A 27,809-nucleotide genomic window follows, 5' to 3' on the forward strand; every position below is an offset into this window, starting at 1 on the left:
TCTGGCAGAAAGAAACAGCAAACATGGGTCCTCATCATGCAAGAAAGCGTGCCATCTCTACAAGAAAAGTGTTTATCATTCACCATGTCAAGCTCGCACATGGCGTCCTTAGATTGAGCAGAATATATAGTGTTCACATGTATGTGCCACATTTACAATTACCTATTTCTTGGAAGTTATTACCTGTGCCATGTCATCCCTGTACATTTTTGTGAGTTTCCCCTATACCCAAGGGAAATTTATGGTGAGCAAAATGGCATGTCTTCTTTTTCTATAAGTACACATGTTTCTGTAACAACAGCGACATTTCACACCGTGTCACTGTGTTCTGGAAAAGATAGAGTTACACTAAGGCAGACATGCGAAACTCTGAAGAAACATACTAGTAAGACCTGCGTGTATATGACAAGGAGGAGGGTGATTTTCTTGTACAGATCATTGCGCATCTTGCACAGGACTTCAAATATTGCTTCTGGCACGCAAACCGATACGTAATCCTAATTACCATAGTTTATTGGTGATTCTTATTTCTCTTTACATGCATGTCATCTATTAGCAAACGCAAACTTGTAAAGATTCCAAATGAAACATATGGCTCTCATCCACAATATGGCCTGCTGCCATGTCGCGCGTGTTTGCACAGACAGCTTGTATGCTCGGGAACCATCAAACAGCAGGCAGTTTAGGCTCTACTGTATCCAAGACACTTTCCTCCACCAAACATAAAGCTATTCACTTCGTGCAATCTAGAAATTCTGGGTATTTACACCAACGTCAACTAGATAAAATTCAAAGCTGCCCGAAATTTTCCTTCATAGCACTAGTGCTCAGGCGTGTCCACATTTCAGGACAGCACAACATGTGTTGACATATGTAACTGCTATGATGTTCCCCACATTCCCCTAATGATAGAAGAGTCATCAAGAGTGCAGTAACATTTGAAACAAACGACCCATGTATGAAGCAGAAAAGGCCAGTGTGATAGAGCTTCTATATCCGGGTACTACATAAGAAAACGCGATCGGCAACACTGATGCACAGTTCACTTCTGCGCAAATGCAAATTGCATGAAACGAATACTTTTAGACCCAGTAACTCTGCAATACATCACACATATACATAACGATTTGTATCTTGCGAACAAACTCGAAGCAGTGAGAAAATAGCTGGAACTTCGCGGTCGCCACGGCGCATTCCAGCCGGCAAGACGGCTCACACGCAGTGTAGCACACGCGGAATGACAGCGATAACGAAGCAATAAAAACTTGTCACTACTGATTGTGTGATAACTTATGAAAGTTGTAAAGGACTGGCGTTCACCTCTTCGCGGCAGCGAACCGCCCGCACATGCAGGACACACACGAGTCGCGTGCGCTGGGTGCGCCAATCGGAAACTTTTTATCTCGCCACGCCCTGACCATGTCTCGTGCTCAGAATGCACGTGTATGTGATGGACTTCTCGTTTTCAATGCACTCTCGAAGCACGGCACAAGAAATTAGGAAGTCGATGGGGGAGGAGGAGTAAAGAACTTTATTGTGTGCCCTGCGAGTTGGTGGGGAGGGCCAAAGGCCCCGCCTAGGTGACGGCCAGGAGTTCTTGGGTCCTGGCGGTATCCTCGGCCCGCTGGACGGCCCATAATTGATCTTCGAGGGCGGGGCTGAGCAGCGCGGCTTCCCAGCGCGTGAGAAGGCTGCTGCTAGAGGCCGCGTTTTCTTTTTTGTTATTTATCCATCGGCATTCCCATAATATATGCTCCAGAGTGGCTCTGGATTCACATGTTTTCCATTTGTCCGTAGGATATACATCCGGATATATGATGTGCGAGAGCGCAGGATTCGGATACGTCCTAGTTTGTAACTGCCGCCATGCGACAGACTGCTTTTTTGTCAATTTAGCGTGAGGTCGCGGGAACATGCGCCTCTCTAACCTATAATGTTTCGTAATGTCATTATATGTTGTCATTCTGTCCTCCCACTCCCACTCATTTACTACACCGTCACGTCCGGAGGGTGTCGGGGCGTCACTTGCGACTGCGGCTCGGTCCGTAAGCCCTCGAGCCGCGTCGTGTGCCGCCGCGTTGTTGCCGTCCTCCACGAGGGTGTGAGCCGGTGTCCAGGTGATGTATATCTTTCTTTTGTAATTTCGGCCTCCTGCAAGAAGAATTCGTAGTGCCTCCGGGGAGATTCGGCCGTTGGCAAAGTTTCTTATTGCCGTGTGAGAGCCGCTGACTATCACAGTCGAGTTAGTCTGAGCTGCTGCGAGCGCTATGGCTACTTCTTCAGCTATCTCGTTACTTGTGGTGCGTATCGTCGCGCACGTCTTGCACCGTTTATTCCTATCGATTACGGCTGCCGTAAATCCCCGTCTGCGACTGTATCCAGCCGCGTCTACGAACACTGCGTCCTTGTCACTGGCGAATTTCTTCTGTATTTGCTTCGCTCTGTTCTCTGTTTCTGTCGGCGATCGCACGCACTGATCAGACCTGAAAGGGTGCAGTGGTTTGCTGCCTTCGATGACTATCTCCGTGGGTGTTGTATAACTTTAGTAAAAATCAGAAAGAAAGAGAAAAAAATTAGTGTTTCTAACGTGGCTGTAGCTTAGGCCTCGCGTCCCCGCTTCGCTTCGAGCAAGCGCCATGTTTGCCGTAACGACGGCCGAAGCCGTCCGCCTGGGACTAACCAATGAGAGACGAGCAGGCGTGCGTATGGCAACGTAGCGAACGGTCGTGCGTCTGTGGGCCATATGACCCGAGAGCGACCGCACGCACGTGGACGAGGGCGGAACGGACGGGCGGATTGACTGTGTTTCGGCAATAAAGGGTGTGCTCTAAAATTTTGTGACTATGGCGTGCCCGAAGAAACTGCTCAGTGACTAGAAACGGAGACGTCTAAATGGAGCGGGGAAACGTATGCGAAACGCAGGCCTTACGAAGGCGCAGTTCAAAAACAGGCGAGAGCTTGCGTAAGCAAGGCACGCGCGGAAAGCGCAAGCAACCAGACAATTGCGTCTCCAAGAGAGAACAGCTCATAAAGAGGACACGTTAAAAAGCTGGCGAGGGCATCGACGGGCAAATTATGCCAGAAAAAGAATACGTTACAACGAAATTTCCTTCATTAACCGAACACAGGATTGCTGGCAAAACAAGTTTATGGGGAGATTGTCCTAGTGTGCGCTGTATTACACGGAGTTGCCTATGTCTTAAAATACTGTTGTCTTGCTTTTAAGGGTAGAATGTAAGCATCATAATAGATAATTCGAAAGAATGCTACGCAATATATGAAAATTCGCCATAGGTAAGTTTCTACCCCAAGTGCTGCTTCTACCGAGTTCGCTTATGGAACACCCTTCTCATCTGTTCTCTACATCGATATGCCACTCCACCATCTTTTTCCTGTTTCTCATGTTCAATAATATACCCACCAGGCAATGGTATTCGTGAATAAAATAAGATACTGAAAACAGCTAAGAAATTCATTACATTTATTTGCTTCGGTCAGCAAAATCTGCTATCTAACACTGTGTAGACGCTCTTATTTTCGCACATGCTGCTGAACGCTTCCTCACAAAGGCTGCTACTTTCTGCCGGTTTGTATGAATTACTTTTCCATTGGTTCCATTGCACAGCCCACAGCTCACAATATTTGGATATCTGTGTTGATTCTCCTGTAAGAAAACCAAGAAAATTAGCACAAGCTCGGTCATTTCTCAATATAAGTTTGTTTATTTCTGAGTTCTTGCACATGCCAATCCAGCTTCAGCTCTCGTGCAATTAGGCACCCACTTTATGATAGTGTAATCATTTGGTCGGATTGCTAGAAAAGGCAACTTTGGTATTTTGCTGAGTTTTAGGACGCTAGTACAAACACAAGCGCGATAAAAAAACAACCGGCAAGGCAAAATACAGAGGAAAGAGCGCTAAAATTAACTTGTTATATACGGTGTGGTATGACCAGTTGAAGTTAGGAATCTGTCCTGCGTTTTTTCTTCTCCGTGGTCGCATTTTTTATTATAGAGACAAACACTGATAATCTGATGCCACAAAACTCAAGACTTCTGTTGTGAACATTTTACACGTTTACGAGATCGTCTCTACGAATCTGCGGTGACATCGTATGTGCATTAGTAATGTTTTACTCTGAAATGATGCACGCGTTTAGTTTAACTTAAGTTAGGCTGTAGACGTGCTGTATGCTGTAGACGTGCGCGAACATAACATTGTAGAATAAATGACAGATAGACGAAGAGGCAGAGATTTGTACCGGATGTGAAGGGACGGCGTACACGTGTGTGATAATATCCTTGCGCACACAGGCTGAGGAAATACCGCAGTGTTGATTGACAACGATCCAGTGAAGTAAGCTTTCCGACAGGTTTATAATAGCCTTCGCGTGAAGATGGCCATTTTGGGGAATCGTGGGAACCATGTGTTTAGCGACATGACCTAATACGTTGGACCACTCACCAGGTTTACTCACCAGGTTTATTTGATTCAGTCGCTCGAAGCCATTCAGAACCAGGCAGCCCGCTTCATAACTTCCCGGTACTCACCTTGGCACAGCGTTACTGACATGCAATTGTGTCTCGGACTCGAACCCCTAGCACTTCACCGGAAACTTGCAATGCTCTGTCCTTTTTATAAATTATACTTTAACTTTCCTGCACTGCGCAAGAACTTAATACATGCTCCGTTACGCTCATCTCACCGTTTGTTTAACTCCCTTAGCATACAGTGTTTACATGGTTCTTCCAACGCCATCAAGAAATCCTTCCTCCCCATCGCTATAAAAAATGGAACAATCTTCCCGAAGTCGTGGTTTTAGAGTCAAATCCCTCCAAATTTAGACAGTTACTATCAGACCATTTCCACCCAAAATAGCCACTTTTCCTCACGTTTCCTCTTCCAGCAATTCGACTTGCTTGTGTCATCGCCTATTTTTCCTTCTCTCCTTTTTTGCCACTTATGTTTAGCGTTTTTCACATTTACGTGTACAGTTTTCTTTTAATTTATTGCTACTCAGTTTGATATATTTTCATTGTTCTGTTTATACCTGATGTTTTCTACACAGGTTATTATTTATTTTTCTGTTACCATTGCTTCTTTAGCTGATGTATGGCACTTTCCCATCGCTGTCTCTCGCCCTTATGTAATGTCCCTGAAGGGACCCTTAAGGGAATAATAAATGATGAATGATGATGATGATATCCATAGGCAGGCATGTATGTCATCATGTGTGGTACAAAGGCATCACTGAATTGATTTTGTAGGTAATCGGAGGTTTTAGGCTTAGGATGCGTAACGGACCGCCATATAAAGAAAGTCTGCAAGGACAACGGGTATAACACCACATTGATAGCCGCTCAAGAGTGCCACATTAGGAAAGGAGACGTGTCGCAGCCTTGAGGAATGCTTATCCTGGTATATTTTCAGATGATGTTTTCAGTTAGCTGAGAGCTATCCTGCACATGATAGCCCACTTTAGACTGTGGTGTGGCGGAGAGAGATGAATTGTTGGTAGCACGTGCGGAAGTATTGCTGAAGTACGTTTCTAATACACTACGCAATCAAGTGTGCCTCTGATTTATTCTGTAATCTCGTTGGTTGAAGGTTGTCCGCTGGATTGTTGCGGCAAAAATGTTGAACGAGAACTTCAACTGGAGATAAAAATGGTTCTGATGGTTATAGAGGTGCTCTGGCAAACAAACCGACGTAATATGAGAGAGCTAAACGATGTAATGATATTACGAGCCGTGACACAGGCCTCTGCGCACCATGTTAGGTAATTCACAGCGGTTATGAATTTATTGTGCGCCAGCTGAAACCTATTTGAACATTTATTTGAGGAGGCTAGTGTAAGTTACCATTGTAAGTATTGTAAGACGACGCCTGGTACGAAGACAGAGCTCTTATTTTGTAACGCAACCACGCGAGTCACTCAGTCAGTCTCAGCCAGACAAAATGGTGATGATGATTACCGGGATGGGGATATCCAGATGCACGTACAGATGAAGACGATGATGAACTACACAGCTTGCACTCACACTAACTTCCTCCCTTCACGAAATGGTCAGGAAATCAGAAAAGGTACGAACACCGAAGATACGGTTTCAGGTGAGAGACGCGAACGATTTCGGTGCTGTGGCAATGGCGGTCACTAGCCGAGCAAACAGGAGCGACGCGGTAGTTGACGGCAGATGTTCGTTGAAGCACGATGTACGGGCAGAGATACCTGTGAAGAAGTGCTTCACAGCGTTCGGTACTCGAACAGGTGTCCACAGGAGGACTTCGTCGCCTGGGAAAAAACGATATGACACGACGCATCCCATCGCAATGGACTTTCCTTTTGTCCTAAATGGTCGCGGTGTTGGCGCGTGCAATCTCACGCAGTGGGTGATGCGGGCGGCGAACTCTTCGGCAAGAGATGTGGATGGGACAGAAGGCGTAGATAGAAAGGGGGTGTTCAAAACAAAAGACGGTGCACGGCCGCACACATGGAAAAAGGGGCTGTATTTGTCGTTCAGTAAACAGCGGTGTTTGCAGAACAGAAAAATATACGGATAATGAATACCTTCTTCAGCAAGCGGGTAGCCGAAAGTGGACGTGGAGGAGCCCGAACGGCGAGACTAGAAATGAAATAGACCTTATACTCTACGCTAACCCTGACATCATACAAGATGTTGACGTGCTTGGCAAGGTGCGGTGCAGTGACCATAGGAAGGTAAGAACTCGAATTAGCCTGAGATTTGAGGAGGGAATGGAAGAAACTGGTACATAAGAAGCCGATCAATGAGTAGCGGTAAAAGGGAGAATAGAGGAATTTCGGATCAAGCTATAGGACAGGTATTCGGCTTTAACTCAAGAAGAGGACCTTAGTGTTGAAGCAATGAACAACAATCTTATGGGCATGATTAAGGAGTGTGCAATAAAATTCCGTGGTAACTCCGTAAGGATACCAGTAAGCTATCGCAGGAGACGAAATATCTGATCAAGAAACGCCAATGTATGAAAGCCTCTAACCCTACAGCTAGAATAGAACTGGCAGAACTTTTTAAGTTAATCAACAAGCCTAAGACAGCTGACATAAGGAACTATAATATGGATAGAATTGAACAGGCTCTTAGGAACGGAGGTAGCCTAAAAGCAGTGAAGAATAATCTAGGAATTGGCAAGAATCAGGTGTATGCGTTAAGAGACAAAGCCGGCAATATCATTACTAATATGGATGAGATAGTTCAAGTGGCTGAGGAGTTCTATAGAGATTTATACAGTACCAGTGGCACCCACGACGATAATGGAAGAGAAAATAGTCTAGACGAATTCGAAATCCCAAGGGTAACCCCGGAAGAAGTAAAGAAAGCCTTGGGAGATATGCAAAGGGGGACGGCAGCTGGGGAGGATCAGGTAACAGCAGGTTTGTTGAAGGATGGGGGACAGATTGTTCTAGAGAAACTGGCCACCCTGTATACGCAATGCCTCATGACCTCGAGCGTACCGGAATCTTGGAAGAACGCTAACATAATCCTAATCCATAAGAAAGGGGACGCCAAAGACTTGAAAAATTATAGACCGTTCAGCTTACTGTCCGTTGCCTACAAACTATTTACTAAGGTAATCGCAAATAGAATCAGGAGCACCCTAGACTTCTGTCATGCAAAGGACCAGGCAGGATTCCGTAAAGGCTACTCAACAATAGATCATACTCACACTATCAATCAGGTGATAGAGAAATGTGCGGAATATAACCAACCCTTATATATAGCTTTCATTGATTACGAGAAAGCGTTCGATTCTGTCGAAACCTCAGCAGTCATGGAGGCATTACGGAATCAGGGTGTAGACGAGCCGTATGTAAAAATACTGAAAGATATCTATAGCGGCTCCAGAGCCACCGTAGTCCTCCATAAAGCAAGCAACAAAATCTCAATAAAAAAAGGCGTCAGGCAGGGAGATACGATATCTCCAATGCTATTCACAGCGTGCTTACAGGAGGTATTCAGAGACTTGGATTGGGAAGAATTGGGGATAAAAGTTAATGGAGAATACCTTAGTAACTTGCGATTCGCGGATGATATTGCCTTGCTTAGTAACTCAGGGGACCAAATGCAATGCATGCTCACTGACCTGGAGAGCCAAAGCAGAAGAGTGGGTCTAAAAATTAATCTGCAGAAAACTAAAGTAATGCTTAACAGTCTCGGTAGAGAACAGCAATTTACAATAGGCAGCGAGGCACTGGAAGTCGTAAGGGAATACATCTACTTAGGGCAGGTAGTGACGGCGGATCCGGATCATGAGAAGGAAATAATCAGAAGAATAAGAATGGGCTGGGGAGCATTTGGCAGGCATTCTCAGATCATGAACAGCAGGTTGCCATTATCCCTCAAGAGAAAAGTATATAATAGCTGTGTCTTACCAGTACTCACCTACGGGGCAGAAACCTGGAGGCTTACGAAAAGAGTTCTACTCAAATTGAGGACGACGCAACGAGCTATGGAAAGAAGAATGATAGGTGTAACGTTAAGGGATAAGAAAAGAGCAGATTGGGTGAGGGAACAAACGCGAGTTAATGACATCTTAGTTGAAATCAAGAAAAAGAAATGGGCATGGGCAGGACATGTAATGAGGAGGGAAGATAACCGATGGTCATTAAGGGTTACGGACTGGATCCCAAGGGAAGGGAAGCGTAGCAGGGGGCGGCAGAAAGTGAGGTGGGCGGATGAGATTAAGAAGTTTGCAGGCACGGCATGGCCACAATTAGTACATGACCGGGGTTGTTGGAGAAGTATGGGAGAGGCCTTTGCCCTGCAGTGGGCGTAACCAGGCTGATGATGATGATGATGAGGCAAGAATCAGCTGTATGCGTTAAGAGACAAAGCCGGCAATATCGTTGCTAATATGGATGAGATAGTTCAAGTGGCTGAACAGTTCTATAGAGATTTGTACAGTACCAGTAACACCCAGGACGATAAGGTGAGAGAGAATAGTCTAGAGGAACTTGAAATCCTACAAGTAACGCCGGGAGAGGTCAAGAACGCCTTGGTAGCTATGCAAAGGGGGAAGGCAGCTGGGGACCATCAGGTAACAGCAGATTTCTTGAAGGATGGTGGGCAGATTGTTCTAGAAAAACTGACCACCCTGTATACGCAATGACTCATGACCTCGAGCGTACCGGAATCTTAGAAGAACGATAACATAATCCTAACCCATAGGAAAGGGGACGCCAAAGACTTGAAAAATTATAGACCAATCAGCTTACTGTCCATTGCCTACAAAGCACTTACTAAGGTAATCGCAAATAAGATCATGAACACCTTAGCCTTCTGTCAACTAAACGACCAGGCAGGATTCCGTAAAGGCTACTAAACAATAGACTATATTCACACTATCAATCAGGTGATAGAGAAATGTGCGGAGTATAACCAACCCTTATATATAGCTTGCATTGATTACGAGAAAGCGTTTGATTCAGTCGAAACTTCAGCAGTCATGGAGGCATTACGGAATCAGGGTGTAGACGAGCTGTATGTAAAAATACTGAAAAATATCTATAGCGGCTCCACAGCCACCGTAGTCTTCCATAAAGAAAGCAACAAAATCCCAATAAAGAAAGGCATCAGGCAGGGAGATTACGATCTCTCCAATGCTATTCACAGCGCGTTTACAGAAGGCATTCATAGACCTGGATTGGAAGGAATTGGGGTTAAGGGTTAATGGAGAATACCTCAGCAACTTGCGATTCGCTGATGATATTGCCTTGCTTAGTAACTCAGGAGACCAATTCCAATGCATGCTCATTGACCTGGAGACATAAAGCAGAAGAGTGGGTCTAAAATTAATCTGCAGAAAACTAAAGTAATGGTTAACAGTCTCGGAAGAGAACAGCAATTTACAATAGGCAGCGAGGCATTGGAAGTGGTAAGGGAATACATCTACTTAGGGCAGGTAGGGACCACGGATCCGTATCATGAGGCTGAAATAATCAGAAGAATAAGAATGGGTTGGGGTGCGTTTTGTAGGTATTCTCAGATCATGAACAGCAGGCTGCCATTATCCCTCAAGAGAAAAGTGTCTAACAGCTCTGTCTTACCAGTACTCAGGTACGGGGCAGAAACCTAGAGGCTTACGAAAAGGGTTCCACTTAAGATGAGGATGACGCAACGAGCTATGGAAAGAAGAATGATGGGTCTAAGGTTAGGGATAAGAAAAGAGCAGATTGGGTGCGAGAAGAACAGCAAGTTAATGACATATTAGTTAAAATCAAGAAAAAGAATCGGGAATGGCCAGGTCATGTAATAACGAGGGAAGATAACCGATGGTCAGTAAGGATTATGGACTAGATTCCATGGGAAGGGAAGCGTAGCAGGGGGCGGCAGAAAGTTAGGTTGGCGGTTGTGATTAAGAAGTTTGCAGGGATTACATGGGCACAATTAGTACATGGCCGGAGTAGTTAGAGAAGTATGGGAGATGCCTTTGCCCTGCAGTGGGTGTAACCATGTTGCCGCTGTGGCTGCTGCTGCTGATAAATAGCGGTGTTATAAGCAAGCGTGACGAAAGGAAGTATAGTACCCCAGCTTTTGCGGCCGGGTTTACCTTACATGGAGATCTTGTCGGGAAGAGTTCGATGGAAACACAAGGTAAGACCATAGGTTTGGGGGTGATACGCTGATGTAGTCTTATGTGGATGGTGTTAGAGGCCTGCAGGACTTCAGCAAGGACATAGGAAAGAAATGCCTAGCCACGGCCACTCAGAAGAACACGAGGCGCACCGTGGTGCAAGATAATGACATGCAGATTAACCTCGGCAACTTCAGAGGCAGTGCCAGAAGGAGGAGCTGCCGTGTCAGCGTACCGAGTGAGATGGTCCACGGCAGTAACAATGCAGCGGTGACCCGCGGGTGTAAGCGGAAGGGCTCCGTATTAGTATATGCCTCCTCATTCGACGGGAACGGACGGGTACAGCAATGGCTGCAAATGCCGGAGGGAAGTTATTGTCACGTAGTGCTGACGTTAAGAACACAGTAGAAGTACTGTGAAAGGCAAAACTAGATGTTATTGGGCGAACTTGTGCCCACAAAACAGGCTACACTTACAGCACAACGAGAGCGGCGAACACAGTCGGCGATCGTCAAAAAATCTGATCAGCGGGTCAAGCGCATCGGCTTTTATATAGATCAGTCGTCGAATGTTCCAGATTAACCGATGGGACCCGCGTGTCTTCCACAAAGTTCTACACTATTCGCGTCGCGCATACATGCAATCAGATTACACAAGTTGCGGTGAAAGACAGTGTACGGAACCCTCGATAACATTCCAGAAACTTCTTTTACATGCAGGCGCGTCCTGCGCTGTGCCCTAACATTTGTTAGGCGGCCAAACGTGGTAGCCCGATAAAGATAAGCATCGATCCGATGCTGGAAACAAACGAATGTAATAAAAAAAGAAGCACTCGTAGCAAAGAAAACAACAAAATAAGGAAGTTCGTCAGCGTCTATAAAAGGGTTTAAGGCGCACCACGTGGACCACTTCAGATAGTGCGCGGCGACGCTGTGAATTCGAAATGCTGTCTGGCACGACCTCATTGTCCAGTGCGCCAATACGTTGGATGACCTTGTAGGGTCCGAAATAGCGTCCCAGTAGTTTCTCACTCAGTCCTCGTCGGCGTATCGGGGTCCATACCCAAACACGGTCGCCGGGCTGGTACTCGACGAAGCGTCGTCGGAGGTTGTAGTGTCGGCTGTCGGTACGCTGCTGGTTCTTGATCCGTAGGCGGGCGAGCTGTCGAGCTTCTTCGGCGTGCTGCAGATAGGTGGCGACGTCAAGATTCTCCTCGTCAGTTACGTGCGGCAGCATGGCGTCGAGCGTCGTCGTCGGGTTCCTGCCGTAAACCAGCTTGAAGGGCGTGATCTGTGTTGTTTCTTGCACCGCCGTGTTGTACGCGAATGTGACGTACGGCAGGGAGGCATCCCAGGTCTTGTGTTGGACGCCGATGTACATCGCTAGCATGTCGGCGAGGGTCTTATTCAGCCGCTCCGTAAGACCATTCGTCTGCGGGTGGTATGCTGTTGTCCACCTGTGCCTTGTCTGACTGTATTTCGGAATGGCTTGGGTGAGCTCCGCTGTAAAGGCCGTTCGTCTGTCGGTGATGGGGACTTCTGGGGCGCCATGTCGCAGCAGGATGTTTTCGACATAGAATTTCGCCACTTCAGCTGCGCTACCTTTCGGCAGTGCTTTAGTTTTAGCGAAGCGGGTAAGGTAGTCCGTCGCCACGACGATCCGCTTATTTCCGGTTATTGACGTCGGAAAGGGTCCCAGCAAGTCCATCCCGATCTGCTGGAATGGTCGGCAAGGAGGGTCGATTGGCTGTAGTAATCCGGCTGGCCTTGTCGGTGGTGTCTTGCGTCGCTGACAGTCTCGGCATGTTCTGACATAACAGGCGACGTCGGCGGTCAGGCGCGGCCAATAATACTTTTCTTGTATCCTCGATAGTGTCCGGGAAAATCCGAGGTGTCCAGCGGTGGGATCGTCATGTAGGGCGTGCCATACTTCTGGACGAAGTCCTGACGGGAGAACAAGAAGGTAGTTGGCGCGGACTGGCGAGAAGTTCTTCTTCACGAGTAGATTGTTTTGAAGCGTGAAGGAAGATAATCTAAACCTAAATGCCCTGGGGACAACGGCGGTGTGCCCTTCCAAATATTTGATGAGGCCTTTTAGCTCCGGGTCTGCCCGTTGCTGTTCAGCGAAGTCTTCCGCGCTTATCATTCCAAGGAAGGCGTCGTCATCTTCGTCATCTTGCGGCGGCGGGTCAATGGGGGCGCGTGATAGGTAATCGGCATCGGAGTGTTTTCGTTCGGCCTTGTAGGTTACAGTGACGTCGTATTCTTGTAGTCTGAGGCTCCACCGCGCCAGTCGTCCTGAAAGATCCTTTATATTCGCTAGCCAACACAACGCGTGATGGTCACTGACGACTTTGAATGGCCTGCCATAAAGATAAGGGTGAAATTTAGCTGTAGCCCAAACGATGGCGAGGCATTCCTTTTCGGTCGTAAAATGGTTGCCTTCCGCTTTTGACAGTGACCGGCTAGCGTAAGCTATCACCTGTTCGACTCCATTTCTCCTCTTGACTAGAACGGCACCGAGGCCTAGGCTACTGGCGTCAGTATGGATTTCTGTATCGGCGTACGCGTCGAAGTGCGCAAGTACCGGCGGCGACTGCATGAGTCATTTGAGTTCTTCAAATGCGTCGGCCTGCGGCGTTTCCCACTTGAACTCAACATCACATTTAGTTAGACGTGTCAACGGCTCGGCGATGCGTGAAAAGTCTTTGACAAAGCGCCTGTAGTAGGCACACATGCCAAGGAATCTACGCACTGCCTTCTTGTTGATGGGTTGCGGGAACTGTGCGATGGCAGCTGTCTTTTGTGGGTCTGGACGGACACCAGACTTGCTCATTACGTGGCCTAGGAACAGAAGCTCATCGTAAGCGAAGCGGCATTTTTCCGGCTTCAGAGTAAGCCCTGACGACTTGATGGCCTCTAGTATTGTCGCAAGCCGCCTGAGGTGATCGTCGAAATTTCCGGCGAAGACGACGACGTCATCCAAATAAACGAGACAGGTCTGCCACTTCAATCCTGCTAACACCGTGTCCATGACACGCTGGAACGTTGCAGACGCCGGGCACAGTTCGAATGGCATAACCTTGAACTCGTAGAGGCCGTCTGTGGTGATGAAGGCCGTCTTTTCGCGGTCGCCTTCGTCGACTTCTATTTGCCAATAGCCAGACTTGAGGTCCATCGACGAGAAGTATTTAGCGTTGGAAAGCCGATCCAATGCGTCGTCTATTCGTGGGAGGGGGTATACGTCCTTCGTGATCTTGTTCAGACGACGATAATCGACGCAGAAACGTAGGGTTCCGTCCTTTTTCTTTACCATGGCAACAGGGCATGCCCACGGGATTTTGGACGGCTGGATGATGTCGTTGCGCAGCATTTCGTCGACTTGTTTATTTATAGCTGCACGTTTTCGCGGCGAAACTCGGTAAAGGCTCTGGCGGAGTGGTCGAGCGTACTCCTCGGTAATTATGCGATGCCTGGCGACTGGTGTCTGTCGATTCTTCGATGACGTCGAAAAGCAGCCTTTGTATCGTCGGAGCAGACTTCTGAGCTGCTGTTGCCTAATCACGGGGAGACTTGGATTAATGTCGTAGTCTGATTCGGGAGCCATCGTCGTCGGGGTAGATGCGGCGGAATCCTAGAGCATAAACGCATTACTGGCTTCCAGAATTTCCTCGATGTAGGTGATCGTCGTGCCCTTGTTGATGTGCTTGAACTCCTGGCTGAAGTTTGTCAGCAACACTTCAGTTTTCCCTCCATGCAGTCGAGCGATCCCTCTTGCGACGCAAATTTCACGGTCTAGCAGTAAACGATGGTCGCCTACGATGACACCTTCTACGTCAGCGGGTGTTTCGGTGCCGACCGAAATAACAATGCTCGAGCGAGGCGGGATGCTCACTTGATCTTCGAGAACATTCAAGGCGTGGTGACTACGAAAGCTCTCCGGTGGTATCGCTTGAACTTCCGACAGCGTTATCGATTTTGACTTCAGGTCTATGATTGCGCCGTGTTGGTTCCGGAAGGCGATGCCGATAATGACGTCTCGTGAACACTGTTGGAGGATAATGAAGGTGGCAGGGTAAGTCCGGTCATGAATGGTTATTCTTGCCGTGCAGATGCCAGTCGGCGTGGTGAGGTGTCCTCCAGCGGTCCGAATTTGAGGGCCCTCCCATGCAGTCTTAACCTTCTTCAACTGGGCGGCGATGTGTCCACTCATCACGGAGTAATCGGCCGCTGGGTCGACTAAGGCCGTGACTGCGTGGCCGTCGAGAAGTACGTCGAGGTCGGTGGTTCTTTGTCTGACGTTGCAGTTGGGTCTTGGCGTCGGATCACGGCTGCGTCTTGTTGAACTAAAGTTGGAACATCGCGTCGTCAAGTCGTCTTTCGTCGGTGTAGTCTTGGCTTCCTGACTTCGTCGGGACGACGGCGTGTCGTCATTAGGTCGTCGAGATGGTTTCTTCGTCGTCTTCGTCGGCGGCAGAGGATCTTCGTCAGTTCGACGAACAGCAACCGCACCTCCATCGGTTGCTGCTTTTAGTTTTGCGGATATGGGCTCACTGACCAGCCTCGGGTTGGGCCAGTGTGTGGTCGGCGCTGCGGCGAGAGGTAGCGGCCTGGTGATGGCGAACGCGACGGTCGTCGAGAGTTCCCCTGAGTAGCGGCGAGGTAGTCGGCGATATCGCGAGGGCGTTCACCTTGCTGCGGGCGCGGAGCGTTGACGGCAAACCTCGTAGTCCAATCTCCCGGTATCAGCATCGGCGATACACATGGCCGGCTTCTCCGCAGTGATAGCAGAGCGGGCGGTGGTCGGGGGCTCCCCATATGTCCGTCTTCCTCGTGTAGCGCTGGGCGACGGGCGGGCGTGTTGGCGGTGGTGGCGGCGGACGACGGAATTGCGTCGTTGCAGGGCCCTGGCGTGGTCGTGGAGGGGGACCTTGACGGCGTGCGAACGCGGCATATGTCATCGCTTCTGGCTGTGGCTGTGGTAATTGTGGTTGCAGCTCGGGAACTCCAAGCGCTCGGTGCACCTTTTCTTTCACGATGTCGGCAATCGAAGCCACTTGGGGCTGCGACGAAAGCAGGGCCTTGCGCAGTTCTTCGCGCACAATGGCCCTGATAGTCTCCTGAAGGTCGACGGAATCCAGTCCTTGGATGGCGTACTGCGGCGTGAGCCCCTGGCGGTTATATTGCCGGGTGCGCATCTCGAGAGATTTTTCGATCATCGATGCCTCTGCAGAAAACTCAGCTACGGTCTTCGGTGGGTTACGGATAAGTCTGGCGAAAAGTTCTTGCTTGACGCCCCGCATCAGCAAGCCGAATTTTTTCTCCTCTGACATTTCCGGGTCGGCGTGCCGGAAAAGACGGGCCATCTCCTCCGTGAAGATCGCGATTGTCTCGTTTGGCAGCTGCACTCCGGTTTCTAGTAGGGCTTGGGCTCGCTCTTTTCGCACGACGCTTGTAAACGTTTGCAAGATGCCGCTTCGGAACAGGTCCCACGTCGTTAAGGTGGCTTCTCGATTCTCGAACCCGGTCCTGGTGGCGTCTTCCAGTGCGAAATAGACATGCCGCAGCTTGTCGTCACTGTCCTAACTGTTAAACGCAGCGACCCTCTCATACGTCTCCAGCCAGCTTTCCGGGTCCTCAAATGTGGAACCGCGGAACGCCGGTGGCTCCCTGGGCTGCTGCAGAACTATTGGGGCTGCTCCGGCTGCTATTGGGGCTTTTTTGTTGGTCGTCTCTGGACGAACTACCCTGACGGTCTTCTTGGTCGTCTCTGGTAGAATTCCGTGTTCCGGAGGCAGCTGCTGCAGCCGGCGGCTTGCTCGATGTTCCGGGACGGCGCTGGTGTTGTCTTTGTGGTCTGGGCTTGGATTACGGCTTGTCGGGGGCGTCCGGTACATGAACGTAAAGCACCTCCACCAGATGTTACGTGGTGGTGACGTTAAGAACACAGTAGCAATACTGTGAAAGGCAAAACTAGATGTTATTAGGCGAACTTGTGCCCACAAAACAGGCTACACTTATAGCACAACGAGAGCGGCGAACACAGTCGGCGATCGTCGAAAAATCTGATCAGCGGGTCAAGCGCGTCAGCTTATATAGATCAGTCGTCGAATGTTCCAGATTAACCGAGGGGACCCGCGTGTCTTGCATACAGTTCTACACTATACGCGTCACGCATACATGCAATCAAGCTATGTTCACACTACGGTCGTAACGCGCGTAACAGCTCTTTCGGCGTATCGAACGTAACGGCTGTAAAAAACGTTACGGCAGTTAAGCCGGCACTTTTGTTCACATTTACTGCTGCATAAAGTACGGCTTTTACAACAGGCCAATAAAATTTGGAGCTGCAGAATCGACGTTACCAGCGGTCCAATATGGCTCCTGTCAATATGCGAGCGCTGGCCGAGATCGAAGAAATTCACGTTCAAAACAAACTTATAGTCGTGTATTCTATCGCCCAAAGACGACGAAGGCGACGCGGCAGGGTTTGGGTGCGGCAGGTATTTCTCGACAGGGCCGTGGACGGCGATATTCACAACGTTTTCGCCAAGCTCCGAGTTGGGGACGCTGCGATGTTTCATAACTTCATGCGCATGTCGCCTCAGTAGTTCCGCTTCCTTGAAAACCTAGTGAGACCACTCATCGAAGTTCGGAGCACGCATCTGCGGCCATCGATTTCCTCGGCGGATAAACCAGATGAACTGAATACAGTCTCACAAGGCGCACACACAAATTTTCACGAACACAGCCAACCTAATCGTGCGCACGGAATGGCGGAATGGCACTTCCCGCGCCCGGAGCTGTCTGCAGACGGGAGGACGGAAGTGTCGTCACTGGTTGTTGAAAACCGAAAGCTTATCGGTCATTGGCTGTGTCGCAACGGTCGTAATATCACAGTCGTAAATGTTGCCGACCCTTTAACACTCTCACCCACGATTTTCGCGTGAATTGCGCGCGTTGGTACCTTTACGTTCGCAGTCTGAACTAGACGCATACGCTTGTTGCGCTTCCGCTTACGCATGTTACGAAAAATCGGCGCCTTACGAACGTAATCTGAACATAGCATCAGATTACACAAGTTGCGGTGAAAGACAGTGTACGGAACCCTCGATAACATTCCAGAAACTTCTTTTACATGCAGGCGCGTCCTGCGCTGCGCCATAACATTTGTTAGGCGGCCAAACGTGGTTGCCCGATAAAGATAAGTACACGTGTCAATATGTAGAACATCTTCGGTTTTGGCATGACGCACATGAACCGACGTACTTGGCATCGCTAGTGGACAGATCAGGCAAAAAACAGTGAGCCTGAAGGCGAGGGTAGGTTTTTTGAAATCCCGAGTGGTCAGCCGCGGTGTCATCGTGAAACGGTTGTAAAACTTGTAGTCGAAGTGAGCGAGGGATCCCCGGCACTTGTCGGTTACCGGGAGGGTGGTAAACTTGCCGAAATGATGATCCATCATGTAGTTCAAAACGTTGTCGTCGTGTTAAGCAGCTGTTGCGAGGAGAGTATAAGACAGCGAGCCGGTCGTTAGTGGTGCGGCAGTATGTATGTGCACGTTAGAGGGAGGCGAGACCCCCTGATGAAAGAATGTCTTCCGAGGTCACGAACCGTATCGGGCTAATAGCCATCGTCTTGGTCGGTTGGGTGAGCACTGACGAATAGTTGGAAGGTGTAGCATGGGCATTTGGCCGCAGTGGGTAGCCGGGTGCCGCACTGCAGTGCCTGGGGGGGGGGGGGGATCTCGTCTCCTTTGTCCCTGGGCAGCTGACCACAAAGGCATAGTGCGCGGGTGTCCCGACCGGTGCTGTAGCCCGTCCAGACAACGGCCGACGGGTTGGCCGCCCAGTCACCGCTGTTGTAGACCATTGCCATGGTGTTCAGAGGGCATGGCGCTAGTGAGCGGATGCGCGGAGGCACCTCGAGAGCCGCTTGCGTTCTTGGCTGTAGCGTGGTGACGGTCCCAGATGTCTTAACTACTATCCAAGATAGAGGCCCCTTTTTGCTCGAGATATCCTGTGCATTGTCTATGCACTAAAGGGCCTATCGGCAGGCACTCAGTGACCATCCGCAGAGTATATTGTTGCACCCCAAATCGGCAGTGAGCACTCTGGGCGCTTCTTCTAGGTAGCCCCTTTATTCAGCGCCGCCGAGATGGCGACAGTGCGCGACACCGACTGTGATGTGCGAACAAAGACACTCACTTAGAATCGACAGCGTCCGCCACCCTTCGTGGAAGTGGTAACGAGCGAGAAGACTAAACTCCGGACCTTGACAAGAGTGTCACGGAGAGCTAGGAACCCAGTCGACGACTTTCGTGGAGGGAGCGGGACCTGTTTCGTGAAAGTAGGCGAACGATATCGGTTTCGGCATTGCCTCGTCCTTGCTTGAAAGGCTAGATATAGGAGGCGGAGTTCTGTGAACTGTACGACACCTCTGATTGGCCGCAACAAGGTAATCGAATTTCCTTGTGTAGGGAACTAGGCATCTATACATTGTAAATGCCTTGTCCCTTTCAATATAACGAGTCCCATATGGCAGAGGAAAACACTGTTCCACATATGTGAAGCAAGATTTTTGCACTAGAATAATGTTATGAACATTTTAAGAACGCTTTAAAAGGGGGCCTTCGGTGCAGTGAGAGGTTTGCTGACGTGTCCTGACATCTGCAGACTTTTGTGAGCTCTGCCTAGAATCTGACAACTTGTTTCAATATGTAAGTAATGTAAAATAAATCCCTTATCTTTCACTCCTACACCCGGACGTACACATCTATACGGCACGAAGGATTCCTTGCCTGAAAGCTACCCCGAGTCTCAACAATGTACTATTGTAACGAAAGGCGAAATAATGCGTTTTATAAGTTCCCTGTTTGCTGTATTCATCCGTATCACGGTTAAAAGCAACACACTTGCTTCGCTACACACTGTAGTGAAACATTTATTTCATCAGCAACGTCTCCCTAACGTGGTCCTAAACTCTGTAAATGAACGTTTTCGCCTACCACTCGCCCTTTACGGATCTCGCTGTCGAGGCCTCGAATTGAATATGCGACATTGTGGCCAGTAGCTAACGGACAACAGCACTTAACTGTATGCCGATTAATGGCATCTCTAAAACACTGCCCAAGGAAAATCGCCTCACATGCTCTCCATGTGTCAACGCTTGGTAAGCATAGCAACATAAAAAAAGTGTTGTGAGTATTGACTGTGAGTTGACTGTTGTGAATGTGACTGTTGTGAGTGTTGCGAGTAACCTGACTGTTGACGAAAAGCTAGGTAAACATATCCGTTTCAACTGAACATATCTATCCAACACACACAATAGTGTTTTGGATGTCTGTTTGGCGCTTGACAGCTCGAATATGTCTTACTCTTTCCGCTGGATCTTTCGGAGGGACTTGGCTTCTCGTGTAGTACTTTTACTACAGTACAGTTTTCTTCTGTGTAGAGAAATCTCCAACGTGGTGGTGGTAATGAGTAACCATGAAGACCTGTGGAGTACAAGAGTATGCCAAACAGTACATATTTTATTTCAAGGATCGTGTACTGCACAACCGCAATAATTGAGTTCTTAGCGTTGTTTTCGTACCGATGTTAGTGAATGCACTCAAACACACAAGACATGTTTTCTTGTATAGGTCAAGAAACGTGGGAGATAACAGAACAATTTTATACCTGACGTAGATAGCCATCCGTTGATTTTGATTTCCGAAAATAGCCTTCCTGTATACGTAGACGTTTACGTTCAATTGTAGTTATCTCATTTTACCAATTGCAGGTGTTTGCTTTTCGATGAAGCAGGTTATCATTCATTTTTATTGCGTGTAGTGCGGTTTTATATATTACAGTAGCGATAGACAACAAGCTTGCCCGCACTGTTCGATATGTCTATAGGAAATGGGCATCTATGCTCGATGAAGAGTCAGGCAGGTTTCTTTACTGCTTTGTAATGTGAACAATTCAATAACACGCTATTATGTACTTCATTTTGACGTTGCAACAGACATTGTGACGGATATCAGCTGGGATGCTGAGACCGAATATTCGAACCAGAGAATTGCCTGAGACTTGAAAACATAATTTGATGCGCTGGGTAACCGCAATATTAAATTGCCATCAATGCACGACGACGAAGAAACAGCAACTGTTTCTATCTGAAAGCGTCATTTAGCTCCTGATATAGGGAATCAAGAAATTACCAGAGAACATCAGCGCTATGCTACAGGCTGACATCCTACATAAGTGGTATTCTGCTATTAAAAGCTCGAAAACAATTAAAATTCATGTTTGAAGTTCGAAGTATGGCCTTGTTTGAAAACCGCCGGGATTTGAAGGCGGTATTGCGCTCTTAAAAACAATGGGCCAATAAAATATGACCCCTTTTACAATCTTCTGAGCTTGACATAATATAATTCTAATAAAATATGACCCCTTTTACAATCTTCTGAGCTTGACATAATATAATTCTATTGAAATATAAATGGCAAGAAAGCTGTGTCACAGCTTGACGGGGCCAAGGAGCCACGGGCAGGTGACAGAGCAAAGGAATAATAAAATACAGTGGGGACGTTAATAATATGACATGAACCATAATTGAGCCATCGCTATGGAATTGGTCCACAGAACAACGGTCGTGAATAACGCTGTTATAATCAAGAAAAATATTTTAATAAGGAGTGCATAAAAATGGAAACATTTGATAACCTCTAAAAATTTCGTGCGGGTTGGGCAAAGAAAGCAATGAAAGAAGGGACCTTTTAGCTGAAGTGCACGAAGACGTACAGTAGACACTTAGTTCTTGATAATCACGTAGGAAAAGATAGTCATTACCAAGTTTAAAATGTGTTGTCAAGAAACATATTTCAAAAATAAGGAGGCAATAGTGTGGTGCATATAGTGAGGTGGGTGTTATGTTTGTTCATATAGTGGCTACTTGATAAGATAAAGAATGATAAAAATGTTTTTGCAGTAAAGAATAAGGTGCCATTTTTAGAGCCCGAGTTGAGAAGATGTTATATTAAAGGGGCCCTGAACCACTTTACATGGAAGTGGCGAAATGTACTCGAAGTGAAAATAGGCCATTTCAGAAATACTTTGCCGGAGAAAGTAGTTCATTGCATTCATCAGAATCGGGGTTATTGGAAATGAAACACGGCCTCCACTGTGGTCCCGTTCCTTCTTCAATGGCTTGCACTACGATGGCTGCGGCGCAGTGGGGCGTGCCCACAACGCTCCGCCTTCTGTCAACGTGGCGCGCAGTGCAAATTTTATTTTGGATGTAACGTAGACGCTACGACTTCCGCCTTTGGTGTCTACGACGCTGTTGTGCTCGGCGGCCGTTCAGGGGAGGGTACGCCACCCCGGCGACATGCAGTTGTTACGCTTCACGCTACGATTCTTCGCACCTGTAAGCAGCCCAAATATGGCACAACCATGCCGGAATCGGAGCCAGCGGACGTTCCCCATGTTTCCCTGTTTGTGCCAAGTGAGGTGCGTGCGTTTCCAACGAAGCTCCCTTCGGAGGAAAAGGACAACCAAACTCCCGACGCTATCGGTGGCCCGACCCCATTGTTTCCCGGACGCCGGGATCGGTCTCCTGACGCCATGTGTCCTGACGCCGGATTGGTGGAAACCATGAACAGTGGTGACGCAGGCATAAATAGCGGATCTAGACGGCTGTGGAAAAAGGAGGAGGACGCTGTAAAACAGTGTGAGACTCGGACATGCAAAGACGCTACCATGGTGTGCTCCGATAGTTGGAGGCGTTTTGCAAACCTCGGAGGCTCGCGGAGGCCCTAGTAAGCGGAGGCTCGTGTTCTAAAGTCATAGCTACGAGGTTTCTCGGGCAAATGAACGAGTTTTGCCTTCTTCGCGACCGCAATTTGCGTGAACCCAAGAAGGCACGACCCTCTCGAGCTCGTCTGAAAGGATTTGTTAAGGCCTGGAGAAAAAATCAGGAAGAAGAGTGAGAAATCGTTCTGTTATTTTGGGTTCATTTTGTAGGAGATTACTTGAGCGCTGAACGTTTGACAAGGCGTAAGGAACACCACAATCTCTTTTTTTTAGGTTATTAGCATTTTCGGCTCAGGTTAGTTCCATAGTTTGAAGTGGACAGTTTACGTGAGGACACGTGTAGAACTGCAAGGCAAACAGGTTCCGTGTTGCATACAGTTTGGAAGGTCACGCGCAAGTTCCGCAAGTTTTGTTGAGTTATGCTTTAGTGGGAGCTCATAACGAGCCATGTTTGCTTTTGAAAGAATGCTTTTGGAGGCACGTTTTGCAGTTTGCGTTCATGAGCTTTAATTTCTTCGACGATATTGTATTTTTGAACATTTAAGTTTAAGGAGCTTTTGTTAGACAGAAGGCATCATTGGTCTCTTCTGCTCATGGTATGGCAGGGTTTTTTTGGTTCTAGTTTGATTACCTCCATAGTAACGTCACAGCTAAATGCTGGAGAAGGGAAAGCGTCAGTGGTTTAATTTCTTTCCTTACACCGAGATCAAGGCTGAAGATAAAGAGCCGTAATGTAAATTTAATAGCGACTTGTTTTAGATAATCCGCACAATTTTTTGGAAGTTATGTTATCATAGGTTGGATTTGGTCATTTATTGTAATCACGCTGCGTCCTATTAGCATCATTTAGAAGTTTGCTAGGAGAAAAGCGGAATAAGTGACCCGTCTGAGCCAATTTAGTAACGTGATAAGGTTTTTAAATAGTTTTCCCTTTTGTTGATTTCGCATTATGTCGTTACGTAATGATCATGTAGCTATCTGATGCAAAGTGATACGGACATGAAGTAATTAAGGCCAGTTCTCCCTTCACCTACCTGACCTGAGGAAGCTCTGATGCATACTTAGCTTGATTACGTAAACCCGTTTGTGTCTACGTGAGAGGGCACATAATTGGAAGTTTATGGGTTCTTGCCCAAATGCATGTGAACCATGCGTTTCAGGGTTTTCTTTTCAGTAAGGGGTTGTCAGATTATTTTTAATTTGTACAGTGAATACCTACAGTGTGGCGAGGAGAGTGACGTGCACGTGGCGCTTGAGGCATTCTGTGTGCCTGGCAACGGTCACTCCTCGGAGCTTGTCCCCTTGCAGTTCACTCAGAGCCCACCTGCCAAGAGATCTTGGACCAGAGATCTTCATTCACAGAAGCTGCGGCCCATGCCCTTGAACAATGCAGGCATCAAGCCGGCTGAGCTGCATCGAACAACTCGACCTCCCGGTGCACCATCTGGCGGTGGTGGTGCTGTTGTGCTCGTCGGCTGTTCAGGGGGGTGGGGGGTAAGCCACCCCGACGACATGCAGTTGCCATGCTTCACGCTACGATTCTTCACAGCTTTAGCGGCCCAAATTGGCACGACCATGCCGGAATCAGAGTCAACGGACGTTGCCCATCTTTCCCTGTTTATGCCAAGTGACGTGCGTGAGTTTCCGACCAAGTTCCCTTCGGAGGAAAGGCGCAACCGACCTGTTGACCCCATAGTTGGCCCGACACACTCGGCGGCCTGACGGCCTCGGTGTACCGACGCCACCGGTATCACTATCCCGTCGTTTCCCCGGCGCCGTGAGTGGTCTCCTGACGCCCTCCGTGGAATACCTGACTGCGGATTGGTAGAACCCACGAACAATGACGACGCAGGCATAAAGAGCGGGTCCAGACGGTTGCGGAAAATGGAAGACACTGCGAAACAGTGTGAGACTCGGACGTGCTAAGACGCTACCATAATGTGCTCCGATATTTGCAGCCGTTTTGTAAATCTTAACCATGTACTTTTTACAGCGAAGCTGTATACCTCTTCCGTTCAGAGAAATTTTCGTGTCGTAAGCAAAAAACTCCCCATACGTGGGCCGATCCCGCAGACAGTGTAATGCCGGGCCGACCCGCCGCGGAGGTGAAGTAGGCGTGAAGCAGCCCCCATATGTGGACCGATTTCGAAGTTAGTGAAATGCCGGGCGAGGCGGAGGTAAAGCAGGTGTTCACCAAGGCAACATCTTCATTAACGAAAACCTAACCTCTCGCTCGATGAAGCTCCGTGCCACTGCCAAAGAATGGGCAAAGGAGGCGGGATACAAGTTCGCGTGGCACTGAAATGGAAAAGTGCTCGTGCGTAGGGCAAACGGTGAATCGGCAATTGTGGTTAAGGGTGAAAATCATCTTCGTGCTCTATTGGAATGAATGCCAACTTTTTGTTGCTATCATTTGACTCTTTGGCGAAATGAATCATTTTGGATATATTGGCAAGGAGGATTGGTTCACGTCCTTGGCCACTCAAAAGAAGGGACTGTCTTTCATACAAATGAACATTCAATCAGTCTCCAGCAAGCTACCTGAATTATAAACTTTCTTTTCTGATAGAAATAATCAGTGCAATGTAGTCATGCTAAGCAAACATGGTATTGCTCTGATGATGTCTTTCGCCTGCCTAGCAAAAAAGTATTTCATAAAAACCTAACCTCACGTCGCGGTGGAGGGGTACCTGTTTTGATAGATGATTCTCTAACATATGAACTGTTAGCCGAGTATTCTTGCATGACAGAAAACTGTGAAACTCTTTACAGTAAGTTACCGCCCGCCGGTATTAGAACCTTCTTTTTGTTTTTTTAGAGCGCATGCTAGAATTTGCGTCAGAAAACAAATATAAAGTGGTCTTAGGAGGAGACTTCAACAATGATATGAGTTCCGAGGGTGCTAGGAAAAAGATATTTCAAAGAATTGTTGTGTCAAGAGGATGTATCAACGCAGTTGAAACTTTCAGGAGAATAACAGAAACCACGAAAACTACTCTTGACCTTTTTATAAGGAACTATAATCCATTATTAGTAGCTAGAGGAGTCTTAAACTGTCCTCCAAGTGACCACGTGCCAATAGTCATGTTTCCCCGCACAAACGAAACCTAAAAAGATAACACTGAAAAAACATTTCAAACAATAAACGAGTACACATTACCTGCCTTTCAAGAGAAAGGTACAAGTATCCTGAGACAAGTATTTTGGAAGTTTTTCAACAAAACGAGGCTGAGCCGACCTACAACATTTTCTTAAAGAAATTATCAGCTGTTTATGTGTCATACACAAGAAAGTAAACCACAAAGCTTATCGGAAACCTTGGATCACCAAAGAGCTTCTAAAAAAATTGAAGAAAAGCGAATAAATTTTATGCCAGGTTTGTAAAATCTCGGAACGGCGAGGATCTAAAATGCTTCGAAATTTGTAGAAATAAATTAAATAAAGAGCTAAGAAATACAAGAAATTGCTATTATTTACGTACTTTTCTTCATGCGAGGCACATACACAGAAGATGGAGAACAAGTTAAATGAGCTAATGGGACGCAAACGAAACACTGAACCTATAAAGAAAGTTTCTGTAAACGGATGCCCTTTAACCGGAGATCCTTTAGTTAACGCATTTAATGATTAATTTACAGACACTGATTCCCATTCATCACAAAGCCCACCATATACATTTCAGTTCCCTGCAACTATGGACAAAATTTTTCTTTCACGCAACAACTCCTATCGAGGTTTGTTCAGTTTTACTCAAACTGAAAGATTCATGTAGCTGCGATGTTGATGGCCTCCAAATGAGACCTATCAAACACGTCATTTTTAACATTGCACCTGTGTTAGCATATATCTATAACTGAAGCATAACATCAGGTACTTTTCCTGAAAAAATGAAAGTTGCAAAAGTAATTGTATTCTATAAGAAAGGTGACAAGCTCGATATAAAAAATTACCGTCCAATATCTATTCTCCCCCAGTTTTCCAAAGGTCTTGAAAAAATTATTCTTAACCAATTCACATCTTTCAGCAAGAAACATAAACTAACAACAGACGCTAAATATGGTTTTCAACAAGGTAAATCAACACAACTAGCACTTGTATCACAGAAAGAATACATACTGCACAAGCTGTAAAATAAGTTACTTGTAACTGGTCTATTCAAAGACTTCACAAAAGTGTTCGACTGCATACATCATGACCTCGTATTACTTAAGCTTGAAAAATATGGCATCAAGGGCATTGCTCTTTAGTTACTGACATCCTACCTTAGAAATCGGCGGAAATATGGGTCTATATACACTCGCATATCATCTACACGAGAAATACAACCAGGTGTCCTCCAGGAAAGTATCTTTAGTCTATGTCTATTTAACATCTACATAAACGACAAAGTTCTTATTCACAGAGAATCAAAATTCATAAACTACTCAGATGATACAAGTGCTTTTTTATCAAACAACTCTTATACAGGCCTCGTTGGTGCAGCGAACAATCTCTTAACCGATATCTGAAAATGGAACCAGGACAACTTTTTTAAAAGTAAACTTCAATAAAACACAAGCAGTCATCTGTAAGACAAAAATACGTGTGCTCCGTTGACCCAGAACATATTTCAGAACTCTGAGAATATAGACATTGTTGACGCGGTAAAACTACTTGGCCTATACTTTACCGGCACATTGCCATGGGATGCTAACGCGGATTTTATAATCTAGAAACTGAGCCGCATAACAGGTATACTACATCGAAATCGTTATCTTTTGCCAACGTCAGCTAAATTGATCATTTATAATGCAATGTTTGCCTCCCATGTAAATTATTGCCGTCTTGCATAGGGCACAACATTATCTTCCAATCTCTCTAAAATACTACTGATGCAAAAAAAATAATACGCGCTATCGTAAATGTGCCGTACAACTCAAACACTGAAGGTCTTTTCACCAAGTACAACATAACAAAAAGTCATCATCTCTACAAACAAACTCTCCGACGCACCTATTACTTTCTGGTAAAAGATAGAAGCAACCTAACAACACATATAGCAAACTTAAAAGCGAATACACCCACATGTGATACGCGCAGCCATGGCTAATGGCTCACACGTTTTCCGAGAACAAATTACGGCCATCAAATGATCGCAAACATATTGCCATGGCTTCTACATTCTTATCTAGAAGCCGGCATTTACATCCAAGCCTTGACACCATCGGAGCTCATCTGTCTGGCGAAAACTACGATTTAAGTCACCATGGTACAGTGAAACCACGTATATTCACAGTGAAAGAAACGTAATTACTCCCTTCGATTGATGTGACCCGCTATTATTTGTTTTTCATTTCTGAAATTGTTCTTTCCCATCACTCTTCCAATATGTAAAGGGGTCCAGGGACCACTCAAGCTGCCAA

General features: G+C 47.1%; 1 long non-coding RNA gene across 1 annotated transcript in view; it reads right to left on the bottom strand.

Annotated features, from left to right (window-relative positions):
• Positions 1 to 3,464: 3,464 nt before the first annotated feature.
• The window catches only part of LOC135898240 (uncharacterized), an 89,742-nt gene continuing 65,397 nt past the window's right edge, over positions 3,465 to 27,809 (bottom strand). The window contains exons 4-5 of the long non-coding RNA XR_011514413.1: positions 19,986 to 20,105; positions 3,465 to 3,664 (exon numbers count right to left, since the gene is read on the bottom strand). This is a non-coding gene — a long non-coding RNA (uncharacterized lncRNA). The remainder of the gene's footprint in view (positions 3,665 to 19,985; positions 20,106 to 27,809) is intronic.

This window comes from Dermacentor albipictus, chromosome 5 (assembly GCF_038994185.2).
Source record: "Dermacentor albipictus isolate Rhodes 1998 colony chromosome 5, USDA_Dalb.pri_finalv2, whole genome shotgun sequence".
Lineage (NCBI taxonomy): Eukaryota > Metazoa > Arthropoda > Arachnida > Ixodida > Ixodidae > Dermacentor > Dermacentor albipictus.